Genomic DNA, 14,648 nt, shown 5'->3' on the forward strand with positions numbered 1-14,648 from the left:
GTCTAATGTCCAACCAAGACCCTCAGAAGGCTGAGACAGGAACATTCTAATTTCAAACCCTGTCTGTTGTTACAGAGTGACTTTGAGAACAGGCTTGACAACTAATCAAGATCCTGCATCAAATAAAAGGTATGAGACAGACAGTCTAGAGCTTTATCTCAGTGTTAAGAGTGTTACTGTAGAATAGATGAGACTCTAGGTTCAGAAAGGAGAGAGAGAGAGAGAGAGAGAGAGAGAGAGAGAGAGAGAGAGAGAGAGAGAGAGAGAGAGAGAGAGAGAGAGAGAGAGAGAATGTTCCAGGCCTTTTTCCTCCTTGTAAGCTCTGGGATCAGAGTTATGTTGAGTAGGACTTAAAATCTCAGCTCAACTGAAAAGCAACTAGGTGATATTCAGCAAACTATTTAACATCTGTGAGAGAACAAATAAAGTTTTATCTTAAGTACAAGGAATATTTCAATCTCTACTTTGCAGCGATCACCAGGAAGGAGGAGGAGGGAACTGGTGATTTTAACCATCATTCATTATCATTTTAATAGTAAGATAAAATTCTTTCCATCTAAGGATGCTGTATTATCTTTCTAATGAAAAAGATGCTCTAAAAGTGGTTAAATTCTAATATGGAGCAGGAGTGAATTTTTCAGAGCAACATCCCAGGAACATTAAGATGATTCCTGAATAATTTTCAAGCCTATTTGTTTCTGCATACCCAATTACCCTGAGACCAAATGAAAACTCATTGGGCCACAAGCAAAGCACAGGTTCCCACAATCCGTCAGGTAAAATTTCACATGTTGCAAGCATCAAGGCTTAAGAGGAATGTGTTTCAAAACTGTTGGTTTGTCTGTGTCGGCTGAGAGGGATAAAGCAAGGAAAGTCAGCCAAGGAAAATCAAGCAGAGAGTCAACCTCTGGGTCTTGAACTAATAAAGTAAAGAAAATTTCCCACAAGGAAGCTGCACCTACAAAAGTTCATTGCTTTAGTGGAACTATTATTATAGTGGGAGGTTGAAATGTCCAAAGGCCCAACTCTGTGTGTGGCCTATTATACTTAACTTTAGCTTCAACCTAACACAATACTAGGGTTACTTTGGAAGAGAGAATCTCAGCTGAAGAATTGCCCAGATCAGATTGGCCTGTAACCTCATCTGTGAGTCATTTTCTTGATATCCACTTCTGGCTTCTATTTTCACTAGACATGCACGCATGGTGCACATACATATATGCATGAAAAATGCTCAAACACATAAAAATAAATAAATAAAATTTAAGTGACCGATGATCATAGAATCATCTTGGAACGGAGGAGCCACTTATATACTCAAAAAAGGGACAGCATCACCCATAGCGTCACATGACTCAGATTTATAAAAATGACTCAGATTTATAAATACGAGTCAGATTTACAAATAGAACAGGTGAAAAGCTCTAGGGATGTTACTCATGGGGATTCCTGTTTCAGGTAGGAGAAAGTCACATTGAAGAGAGGAGATGAGAGGGAGCCACTGAAAAACCATGTGACCTTTGAGGGGCAGATGGATGGAATCAATTCCTTAAAGAATTCAAGAGACAAGTCTGCTTCACTTGAATAAAACAAATAACTTTTATTATTTATTTTTAAGTTTAAATTTAGGTTAGAAACAATGTTGCTTCACAAGTCAGTTCCAGGTCCCTCTCCCTTTCCCTCCCCTCCTCCCGTGCCCTCCCCCCAACCCCCCCATTATCCCCTCATTTCCCCAGGGAGGGTGAGGCCCTCAAATAATTTTTAAATATATAATTTGGGTGTAGAATTCAATGAATGGTTTACACTTCCCCAGTCCACCAAATAATCTCTGTCTCGGTGAGCAGGGTAGGGCTACAGGCTGATGACAGCCACTGACAGGACTCCTGCCCTCGCATTTGTACTTCGGGGGGAGAATTGGTTTCAAGCCAAGTTCTGTTTTTCTCTTTGTGTCCTGGTAAGCTTGATCTCTGGAAATAAACTGGGCTGGCTGTCCCTTTGATCCCATTGTGTGATTCTATCTCGTTCATCAAGCTTTGGCACCTGACCTATTACGAGGGTATAGAAAATGGTACAATTTCAGTGTTTTCAAGAGTCAGTTTTCTATTAAAAAGAGAGGATGTATGACAGCCACTTTTAGATCCTCTTGTTATCTGGGTTGCGTTTTCATAAATGTTTTGTGAATGTATACCATTTATTTGCCAAAACTGAAAAAAAAAAACCTAACAAGGGTGACTTTGTATCCCATTGACTCTGGCTCTGAACATCCATAGGATCCACAAAGACTGCAGAAATTGAATCTCATAGGATCACTTGTATCAGAAAATGGCCCAAGCCTGGCTTCTGGGAATGTTCAGAAAGATGGCCGCAGCAGGGAGTGAATGCAATGACTCATTTCCAGCTCTAAGAGATGGCTGCTTCTGTTGCCCATCTGCTGTATGGACAGACTTAGCCATGGCCAGACACCTCTTGGCTCCGTCTTCATTGGGATCCTCTACTGATTCCAGGAAATGGCTTTAACAGGATGAATAAATAATCCATATAGAGGCTGAGGTCCCTGGGATGATTTGGCTATCCCTATTCTTTGACTCTCCCAGAGACGGAGTTCATACCCTAGTCCTGAGCCATTGTGACCATCACCCCTGTCTCACCAGACAACCTCAAGAAACAGCAAACATCAAGAGTGATCTTTTTTAAATAATTACTCTAGTGTGACAAAACCAAACAACAAATGACAAAGCCAAGGTATTTGACAGTCCCTGCTATGATTCAGTTAAAATGCCAGACTTCCCTAACATTTCTGCTATTTCTAATTAGCCAGGATTTAAATAGTATTGATTTTTCTCATTCATGAAAATTCTGGGTGTTTTTCCTGAACGGTGTACATTTCATGTTTTTTGAACTCTTCCTTCTAGATCCTAACCCCAGGGATAGCCCTTGGGAATGACATTACTTGCCTAAACTTGAACAAAGCCTTCGGAGCCCTGTCTACAACTACACGGTTCTCAGAGAACTCACACTTCGACTCATGTTGATAAACAGCATTTGTTTCCACGCCTTGTGTTTCTGGTTGTAAGTCAGTATGTTTTCCCTCCGTTTGCAGAGTGCCCCTTTTTAGCCTCTAGCAATGGGACGACACCATCTGGGATTGCCAAGGAAATTAAATTAAATTAAGTTAAAATTCAATCAACAGAAGATTGTTGCCTCTCTGACTTTCCTAAGGACCGTGAGTGCATCCACATAAAATGCCTCTTTCTTAAGAAAGAAATGGGCCAGCTCTGCACTACAGCAGCAGCCCATGATCTGAGACTCCCCCAGGGTGAAGGGCCAGTAACTCACACCATCTCATCTGGCCTGCAGCAGCTAGGAAAGAAATGGGTTTTTTTCTGTAGTTTGTGTTTGGCTTAGGAAAAGTAATTGTTTCATAAGAAGATATATTTTAATTTATGCAATAAGTAATAAAGGCATTCATAAACATAAAAATATTAGGTTGTTTAGTACCACATACACTATGATAAAATGACTTCTAGATGGATTAAAGTGTTTATTTTACAAATAAGAATAAAGCATAAATGTGGACTCTTTTTAAAAATTGCTTTCAGGAATTTCTAAGCATCAAATAGATAGATAGATAGATAGATAGATAGATAGATAGATAGACAGACAGACATACAGATAGATAAAAATACCAGAGGGCCACTGAAATGGCTCAGATGGTAAGGGCACTTGCCACCAAACCCGACAGCCTGCATTTAATCCCCATGACCCCCAGGTTAAAAGGAGAGAACTGACTCTGACCTCTACTCGACAGCCATGGAACACAGATAGGCACATGCCCATATGCCTGAATGCACACACGCATGCACACACACACACATGCACTCACACACAATAAATATTTAAAAGCACAAAAAAGTATTGATAGAATTGGACATGCTAAATTTGAAAATGAAATACTACCATATGTCATAAACTAAATACAAATTCAAAAGACAAAAGGGAAGAAATGTCATTAACATTCAAGAACATCAACATACCTTAATATACACACATTATACAAACACACACTCGAATATATGCACATTAACATTCATAGCACAACACACACACAAACACAGATTGACAGCACACATGTGCATGCATATAACACATTATATAGTCTTAGAAAAGTAAAACATCTGAAATGTCAGGAGAGAAAACTGGGCTGCTATACTAATTCAGACTTTAAGTTTTTGCTTCTTAATTCACTTTTTCACTCCTTGAAGGAAATTGTAGAAATGTTCTGAAGAATCCATCCTTGTATATAAATTTCTGCTGCATAGCAATTCACATATGCTGTCTCCTTAATAAACCTTTAGACAAAAAAAAGAAAAAAGAAAAGTAAAACATCCTGTTTGTGCTCCAAAGACATTAATAGTAGTAAACAAAGGAATATACATAGCTAAAACTTTCTTCAAATTCACCTTTTAAAAATGTTTGGATAGGCCAGATGTTAGTGGCACATGCCTTTAATTCCAACACTTGGGAGGCAGAGGCAGGTGGATCTCTGTGAGTTCAAGACCAGCCTGGTCTACAGAACAAGTTCCAGGACAGCCTCCAAAACAATACAGAGAAATCCTGTCTCGAAAAACCAAAAAAAAAAAAAAAGAGAGAAAAACAGTTTAGATAATCATCCCCAAAATAATGACAAACCTCCTATGGTAAACTGTCAAAACCGTTACTTTGATTAACAGTGAGTCAAAATCAGAACTGTCCCTACACAAGTTTTTAAAAGAGAGGAGAGGTGGTCTGCAGGTCCCACCCTTGACAGAGAATCATTCTTCCTGTAAAGCATGGATGCTGGTAGGCTTCAAATGCCCCAGTGGATAACCCTACACATATACACATAAAGATAGCACTAACTGGACTTAGTGAGAAGTTGGGAGGAGATGTGGAGGAAGACTGAGGAGTAAGTAAGGAATGGAAGTGAATATAATCATATTTGACTGTACACATGTGTGAAACGTTCAACAAATGGAAAGAGAACACTCATGAAGCAACATACTACAAAATGTATGGAGTCAACATGTTTAGGCATAAAGTCATCATCCAGAAATAACTTCAAGGCTGTGGATAGGCTTGCTGGGTAAAGTGACTGCCCTATAAGCTAAGGGCCTGAGATCAGATTGCCAGGGCTCACATGAAAGCTGGGCATGCAGGCATGTGCCTGTAACACCAACACAGGCTTCAAATTTAGGATTTCATATGTGTGTATGTGTGCGTGCACACGTGTGTGCGTGTGTGTGTGCGCACGTGCGTGCATGCACCTAGAAATTCCTGAGATCAACTCAGGTGCAGAGACAAGTGTATCCTTGTGGGTTCTGGACCATCATCCTAGCTAAAATGAAGAGCTCCACATCCATTGAGAGAATAGGGTAGAAAGTAATGGAAGCCAGCACCCTACACAGATGCACACACCTGTATACACACACACACACACACACACACATGCACGCACGCACACGCACGCACACGCATACACACTATATTAAATACACAAATAAATAAAAAACAAAAAGAAAAAACAGGCAAAGCAACAACCACACAGATGTGGAGTTTTTCTGATGGATGCTTATTGCAGCTTCATACACAACAACAAAAGTTAGACCTAACATTAACCTGGACATGTAAACTATAAACACAAAGTAGAATGCATCCTTTAAGAATATATGAATACATGAGGAGACTATGTGTTGTTTGGTATCATTAAAGACATAAAGATTACACATGCATATGTGTACGGCCGCATTGCCATGTGCTTTATGACTGTTTTGTGTGAATGCTGTGCTAAAGTCTCAAGATTGCATGCTCACTCACACATTCAGGTACATGTGACCAAAGATGGAGAAGAAGAAAAACAGCAGCCTGTGAAGTGCAGCATACGTCATTTCTAAAATTCATGCATCCCTTCATCTTTCAAAATGTATAAAATAAGACAGCACTGCTTTGTCATTTATACAGTAACGTTTTACAGAACAAAGAATAGCAACCCGCTTTTATTGTCTCTCAGGCTGGCAGAGACCCTGTTCTCCATGGTCGTTCCGTGAGGTCTGTCTCACTGCCATTTCTCATAATCCTGTTATCATTATCTCCTTAACCAGTTCATAACAGGAAGTGCAGACTCACAGTCAGGCAAAATACCAGTAAAAATTTCCCAGGGGGAAGAACTAAGTGGCTGAGCCAGGAAACATGGTTTGTATTACCAAACGCAGCTTCACGTTTGCCTCCCCCACCTCCATTCTCCCCTGGGCCTGTGCTCTGTCCCAAAGCCCCACCTCAACCGATGCACTCAGATTTGAAAAGGAGGCATCACCAGCCCAAGACCTAGTAACGGGAGCTGTCCATCTTCCACACCTGAGGTGCTCACAGGCGTGACAGGCAGTGGCCATGTGCTCAGAAAGACTAAGTGGAATGAATTCACTTACATTCTTCCTGGAAACCCCTCTCTAGATAGAGAACTCTCGGCTACCAGGTGCCACTTGCAGAGCTACCAGGTACGATTTGTCAAGCTCTTTGCAATAGTCCGTCCCTCTACCATGCACTTCACATGGGTTACCTGTCCTATCTTTGATTCTTAAAGCAACCTCACAAGGTAAACATAAATATCACCTCTTGGCAGAAAAGGCCTCCGAGTTCCAATGATGATAACTCATCTGACAGACTCCCCTAGGGAAAACTCTGAGTCGGGCGCACACCTCTACTCATCACCTCCACACAAAAGGAGAAACTCTGCTTTCGTTTGCTTGTTTGTTTGAGGATTTTTTATCTTTTTTAATTTTAAAAACAATATTTTCTCATTTTACATACCTGTCCCAGTTCCCACTCCCTCCCCTCCTCCTGCTACCCCCACCTGCATCCACTCCTTAGAGTCCAGTTAAAAAGAAGGAGGAGCGATAACATGAGCAAAGGTGTCAAGATCAATTTGGGGATACCGGCAGAAACAGCTCAGTTGAGCTAGTAGGAGCTCACTGACTCTGGACTGTCAGTGGGGGAACCTGCATAAGACCAAACTAGGCCCTCTGAATGTGGGTGACAGTAGTGTGGTTTGGGCAGTCTGTGGGGCCACCGGCAGTACGACAAGGATTTATCCCTGGTGCTTGAAACTCTGCTTTTAAAGCCAACCCAGATTCAAAGCCTACTGCTTGATTTGAAAACTGTCCTCAAGTTTATCTGTAGAGTATCCCTTCTCACGACACATGCATTTATTCTGTCAACTTCCCACCATGGGTTCACTGAATCTTAGTATTAGGAACCTACACAATGTCTACCACAAAAGAAACTGGATAGAAGTCAGCTGACCTGAACAAGGGGGAGCTCATAGACCCCAGACTGATAGCTGAGAGGCCAGCATGGGACTGATCCAGACCTCCTGAATGTGGGTGTCAGTGAGGAGGCCTCAGCATCCTTTGGGGCCTCAGGCAATAAATCAGGAGTTAGCCCTGTCATCCAGAAGGACTTTGGGAGCCCATTCCACATGGATGAATGTTGTCTCCACCTGGACACATGACAGGACACATTTGGCCTAGGCCCTCCGCCAGATCATATGACAGACTTTCGAGATCCCCCAAGAAGGGCCTCACTCTCCTTGGAGTGTGAGGGGATTGGGGGAGGGGTTGGGGGAAGGTTGGGGGAGGGCATGAGAGGAGGGGAGGGAGAAGGAGCTAGGATTGACATGTAAAGCAAACTCACTTCTAATTTAAATTAAATTTTAAAAAAAGAAGAAACTGGATAGAGCTGTAGAAATGACTCAGTAGTTAAGAGCACTTTACCATCTTAAGTTCAGACCCAGCACCAAGTTATATGGTTCACAACTCTAGCACCTAGGTATCCAATACCCTCTTCAGGCCTCCAAAGCACCTGCACATACTTGTGTACACACACACACACACACACACACACACACACACACACAGACAAATAATCATTTTATTTTTTATTTTTTGGGTTTTTCGAGACAGGGTTTCTCTGTGGCTTTGGAGCAAATAATCATTTTAAACTGGAAACTTTGCATATACCCAGTGGTTGAGTTGCTGTATTATTTTATGGATGTGTCCACTAATGCTCTAGACCACTAAATGAACCTTTTTAATCAAGCCTCTAACAAGCAACTAGACAAACATGATGAGAGGACTTAAGGATGAGTAGAATACATGCGATAAGAAAACTAAAGGGAAGTTTCTGGGGGTTAAAGTTTTAAGTTGGGATGGGGACAAAGGGACAATTGGGGAGTAGCTTAATATTCAGAGAACAACTGACAATAGGATGACAAACCCCAATTGATGTGTCTGCAACACAACTCCTACACATAAGGCTCAGAGACCGCCAAAGAAGAGGGGATGGAAAGATTCTAAGAACAAAGAACCAACTGGACATGTGTCACAAGATCCTCTTCTATATATGGCAGGGAAGGTGAAACTGAAATCTCAGCAATATGGTTGCCTAAATAAGACCTTCACAATGGCAACATCAGTTGACATCCACCATCTTCCTCCCTGCCCTGTGTCATCAGCTAGGATCCCCTACTGCATCATCAAGGGGAAGGCCAGGCTGAGGTGGCTGGTCCACAGGAAGGTATGTTCCACTGCTGCTCTCACATAAGTTAACTTGGAAGACAAGGGTGATCTGGCTAAGTTGGTAGAAGCTATTAGGACCAATTACAACAGATATGATGAGATGCACTGTCACTGGAGTGGCAACATCCTAGGTCCTAAATCTGTGGCTCACATTGCCAAGCTGGAAAAGGCAAAGGTCTAAGAAATTACCACTGAACTGGGTTAGATATACACTGTTAAATTTTCCAAACATAATTTCTTTAACTAAGAAATTATATAAAAGAAAGAAGGAAGAGGGGGTAGGAAGAGGGAAGGGAAGGACGGAGGAAGGCAGGCAGGCAGGCAGGCAGGCAGGAAGGAAGAAAGGAAGGAAGGAAGGAAGGAAGGAAGGAAGGAAGGAAGGAAGGAAGAAAGGAAGGAAGGAAGGAAGGAAATTAAAATCTAAACAACAGAAAGCTCAGGGATGCAATAAAATATACAACGCTCTCATTCTGACAAGTTTCTCTAATACAGGCAAACCTTGCAACTCAATTGTCAGAAAATGCCATGTGGCCATTTATGGTTCTAGAAGAAGGAATATATTTTATTTGTGGTGTGGCCATTGACAAGTTGTTCATACTCCAGTAAATAACCTCCTATCCACACTTGCCAAACAACTCTAATTAAATTTAGTGTGTCACACACACACACACACACACACACACACACACCATGGAAGTAAGAAGTATCTTGTTAAGATGAAAGGTTTCAATAGCAGAGGGAGGGCAGATAAGAGAGGAGAATGGAAAGAGAGAATGACTAAGATTTACTACATATGTATATTAAACAGTGGAACAATAAAGTGGGAAAATTTTAAATTATATATGCACATAAATTGAAAGACATTATAAAGGATATGGAAAGTTACAATTTGACACTATTAAATTCAAAGCATAATAAAAATGTCATGTAAAATACCAACCTGGTATAAAGAGATAATCATACTACCTCAGGTCTCTTACAATCCTACTATGAAGAACTGTACCGGTGGCCCATGTGTCAATAATGACACACCATGAAACACAGTTTTACTGTCTTCCCACCATACCGTCCAGATCACTGGGTATATCTCTCAATTCTCTTTCTTAAGCACAAAGGGCTCGGAAATATTTTTCTTGCCTTTCACTGGCTCAAATAGAAGGAAATGTACTCATTGCCCCCCATAACTGACCATTACAAGGCCTAGAAAGAATGTGGGTCAGAGACTGCCAAAATGCTCACTACAGCCAAGCAGGGAGGTTACAAAAGCATGTCCCATGTCTTCCTGAACAAGTCTCTCCCCAAAGACAAGTTACTCCAGGATTCTGTCTCCATCATGCACTTTCCCCACACTCAAGATAATAGGTAACTACTTTCCATTTTCAGAATATGTTAAACAATTTCACCTAGGGACAAGACCTTCCTATCCCTCTCCCTAACTTACACATTTATTAATGTTCTCGAGAGAAAAACATGACCCCTTATCTACAAACAATGGCCAAAATGCACTTCAAATATATGTACAAAGAGAGACATCAATTATTTTGTTTTTAATACATTAATAATCCTCCCGAATCTACCCAATTTGGGATAGCAGAACCAAAAGGGGTTAAATTTGGCACAATCCTATGGATTCATAAATATCATTATAGTTCCAAAAGTTGTTAAGGTAAATCAGTTATCTTACTTGGCTTAAAGATTCATTATTTCAGTTTCTTCCCATTGTTCCTCAAATAGGCATTCAAGCCACTACCACCCCCTCAACCTTCACAATGCTCACTGAAGGAGCTTACCATTTCAGGGCACCCCTCAAAGCCTCCAGAATCCTCCCTCTAGCACCGACCCACTCACTCCCTCATCATTTCTCTGTAGTTAAGAACAATGGACTTTCTCCTCACTTTTTCTGTTGGAGTGAATGTCAGGCCATGCCCTGTATTCTTCCTTCTATAGATAACATATACATGATACACTTCTACCTTAGCCATGATGGTGGAGGGGTATAGAGAAATGGAAATGTGGTTTTTTGTTTGTTTTTTTAAGCATAAAAAGTAGCACTTTCAGGAGTCTTCTATTAGCATATAATACACAGAATACGCCAAGCATCCTTCAAAGCCATTTGGATAACCCTATTCCATTAATGCATGAAAATATAGAGAGAGGAGAATGGGGCTAAATGTAGCTGAGTGTAACAACATAAACAAAACCCATCATCCCTATGAAATCATCAAAGCTGAAAGATATGTCTGCCCCTTCGAGGCTGAGGTTTAAGTGCAAAAGGGTAACGTATCGGTGAAATAAAGAAAAGAGACATGTTTCCAGTAATTCCCGCCTGTGTCTAGACAGGCGACATCTAAAAGCTGTATTGGCTGGAACTATTTTGCTATCAATCTGCATGGTGATGGGGACAGAAGTATCAGTGACACTAGGGCCATTAATACATGAGCAATGGGAAAATACCAGCCAGATGAGGGCCACAGCTGGAGAGATCTTTCTGATTACAGACAGGACTTGGGTGGCATCACGGTCCACTTCCTTAGTTAATACTTTTCTCTGAAAAATTTATAAATTGAAACCTAACAAAGGTGCCTGGTGAAATGGCATTCACTTCTGCTGAAATAGCAATTCTTATTGGAGAGTTCATTGTTAGTCTTAAAAGTGGCCGCATTGCTCATGTTTTTTTGTTGTTGTTTAAAATAATTACATATTTATGTGTGAATCTAAACCTGCATCCTAGACATCTGCAAAGCATAAACATGTATCATAGGATATGAAAACTCATATCTTTTATAAATGATTTTTACCCATTCAAGGAAAGCCAATGACCTTCTCATAGATCAGTTAGGGAAAAAAATTTAAATATAGTCATAGTTTTCAAAGAAACATGGTAGACACTTCTATGAGAGGCCAGCTTCAATGCTGGGAATCAATGCTAGCTAAGCAGAGTCGATGCTAATTAAAAATGCTTTCAAATGGAGGGACAAGATAAAGAAGACAAAGAAGGAATAGATAGAAACAAAAGCATCAAGTCCCCCAGTGTGTGCAGATAGAAATAGTGATGGGCTGTCAGCAAGAAAGAAGAGTGGGCTTCCATTTATGTATGTGATACTGGTTTAAAACAGGAGGCTTTGGAGCTGAAAAGTTTCTTTGGAAGCTCAACTTGGAGAAGTAAAGTCAGCTTAGTAATAAGAGGACCACACTCAGAACTTAAGTCTTCCAAGCTAACCCAGGAGAGGTGGTGTCCAAGCGGGAGTTTGAAAGATGCTTGGAATATGTTTCTTTAGCTGGAGAAGGTGGGGGAGAATAGAAAGAATTCCAAGAATTGAGAAGGGTATGTGTGAGGCAGAATTTTGTGCCACTGCTTTACAAACTCAGGTCATCTAATGATACTACCAATAAGGACAAACTGGAGTTAAAAGTCTTAAAATGACAACATCCAGCTGGGTATATGGCCCAGGTGGTAGAGTGCTTGGTAATATAAATAAAGCATTGGATTGTATCCCTAGCAAGCACTGCATTAACCAGGAACACATCTATGAGCCCAGCATTCAAGAAATGGTGACTGAAGATGCAGGAGTTTGAGATTATCCTTGACAACAAAGGGACTTTGAAGCCGAGCTGGGCTACATGTGATCCTGATCCAACAACAAAGTTTTATCAGGACTGGAGAGATGACCTTATAGTTAAGAGCACTCATTGCTTTTGTAGAGGACTCAGGTTCAGTTCCCAGCACCCACATCTTGTGATTCTGAGTCTGATGTCCTCTCCTGGCCTCTGTGGGATTCTGCAATAAACTCTCTCTCTCTCTCTCTCTCTCTCTCTCTCTCTCTCTCTCTCTCTCTCTCTCTCTCTCTCTCTCTCTCACACACACACACACACACACACAGGAAAGTAAACATTGTTTTAAATAATAAGAGTGCCCAATGCTGAAGACTGCCAAGAGGATGATGTAAGATGAGAACAAGAACTCTCCACAGAGTGAGAACAGTGCCATAGGCCCAGGTCAGGTTATCATAGGCTTAGAAGGCAGGGTATTCAGACATGAAAAGAATGAGCTGTGATAGAAATATGATAGAATATTTTAGAATAAACGGGAGGCTCTGGAGAACTAAAACACATGTTAGGTTAAAGGAAGGGACCACCAAGAGAAGAAATCTAAAGGCACACTAAAATAAGGATTGTGAGAGCAAGTTTCCTGAACTGGGGGTGTGGGGGCAAGTAAGGAGAACAACTCCTTGGGGTCTAGACAAGGATGCAGGTTACAGGAGAGCATAAATTAAAGAGTGAGTTCTTTGTGGGAAGCAACTAAAAGTAAACCTTTGCATTCTGTATGTGATTGAAGGTAGTTACATGGGGTGGTCTCTACTGAGAAGGACTAGGGCAGATTTTGTGTTATGAAGGAAATAGAACTGGTCAGGGACATGGCCAGGGAAAACATGACATAAAATCATGGAGTGTCCTGCAACACAATGGCTATCAGAAGTTATGAAGTTATTCTGACACAACGATATAGAATTTTGTAAATTTTCCAACAGTATTCAATAGACTGTGAAGCTAGACTCGTGTAAGTGGTATCTGTCTAGAACATCAGTGGGGCTGGGACAGCATGTGATTGAATATGTTCAAGGCTCTGAAAGGGTTTTTTTCTCTAGCATCAAAAACACAAAGTAAACCTGATCAGTAGAGGCATACATGGCACTGTTAATGGAAGAGCTATCATGAACAACAGTGGTCTTAGGCTTTTCTCAAAAGAAATCAGAAGACATGTAAACTGATAAGGCTGAGGAGTAAGTGAAATCAACAGAGAGATGCCAACAGGAGGCTGTTCCACATAGAAGAGTGGAAAGATTGGTGTGTTTATTACTTCTCTACCGCTGTGATAAAACACCATGACAAAGACAACTTACAGAAGAGGGTTTTTTTCAGCTTAGAGTTCCAGAAAGCTAGAGTCTGTGACCACCATGGCAGGGGAGGATGGCAGCAGGCAGGTAGGCATGGAGCCGGGGGAGCAGTTGGGAGCTGACATCTTGGTTTACAAACATGAAGCAGAGAGAGCTAATTGGAAATTGCATGGGACTTTGAAATTTCAAATCCCACCCCCAGTGACAGAACTTCCTCAAAGACAACACCTCCTAATCCTTCCTAAACAGTCTCACTAGCTGGGGACCAAGAATTATAGCATAAAAACCTGCGATGGCCATTTTCGTTCCACCACCACACTTGGTGTAGTCTTCAAAACAGGGTGAATGCTTAGAAAACAAAGAGAAATGGTATCAGAAGAAATGTGGGAAGCAGGAGATGATGTAAAAGAGATACGTGTACAGACCCTTTCAGAGGGATACAAGACATGTGATGTTTCTAGATGGAAACAGACTGTGGTTAGGTACATAACAGAAATAACAGAAAGGGACTGAAGTATTAACAACATGATGAGGAAGACAGAGAGGAAGGCCCAGGGTAAAACAGAATTGAAGAAGAGGGTACTCCTGAGAGTTACAAAGATGAAAGTTCAATGGGAGACTTGTAATAGAGAATGAGCATATCTATGGCACCCAAGACCTTAAAACTGTATTCAGTGGTCTCAAGATTTCCAATGTTCAGGTAATACTTTGGAATCCCAGAAAATACTGAAGGTCACAGGGTTGTAGGTCCCAACCCCACAGCTGCTCCCCATGCTAACCCAATGCAGCCCTGGGCTGTCACAATTCTATCCCAGTGGCCTGAATATCTCAAGTTCTGTGTCCAATTTTGTTAGGGTTGGCTGCAAACAGTGAGTATCATGAAACTTCTTTTACTTATTTAACCCTGGCATGCTGGTGACTTTTCTACTAAGGCATAGTTTATCTTCTTAAGCATTACTGTAGACCCTATAAAGCTGGGATTGGTTTTACCAACTAATTTAGTTAGGTTACAACTTGCCTCACAGTTCTCCAGTTTCATAATCTGGGAAGGAAATAAATTTTAGATGTCAATTTCTCCTCTTCTCCTGCCTGCTTGTTGTCAAGTGGCCCAGATAAATTGGGTTGCTAATAACGCATGCAACAG

At 41.2% G+C, this 14,648-nt stretch overlaps 1 long non-coding RNA gene across 1 annotated transcript in view; it reads right to left on the reverse strand.

The window, feature by feature from the left end:
* Positions 1-1,770: 1,770 nt before the first annotated feature.
* The window catches only part of LOC106021435, a 261,306-nt gene continuing 248,428 nt past the window's right edge, over positions 1,771-14,648 (reverse strand). The window contains exon 5 of the long non-coding RNA XR_005874869.1: positions 1,771-4,349. This is a non-coding gene — a long non-coding RNA (uncharacterized LOC106021435). The remainder of the gene's footprint in view (positions 4,350-14,648) is intronic.

This window comes from Mesocricetus auratus, unplaced genomic scaffold (genome assembly GCF_017639785.1).
Source record: "Mesocricetus auratus isolate SY011 unplaced genomic scaffold, BCM_Maur_2.0 Super-Scaffold_100691, whole genome shotgun sequence".
Taxonomy (NCBI): Eukaryota; Metazoa; Chordata; class Mammalia; order Rodentia; family Cricetidae; genus Mesocricetus; species Mesocricetus auratus.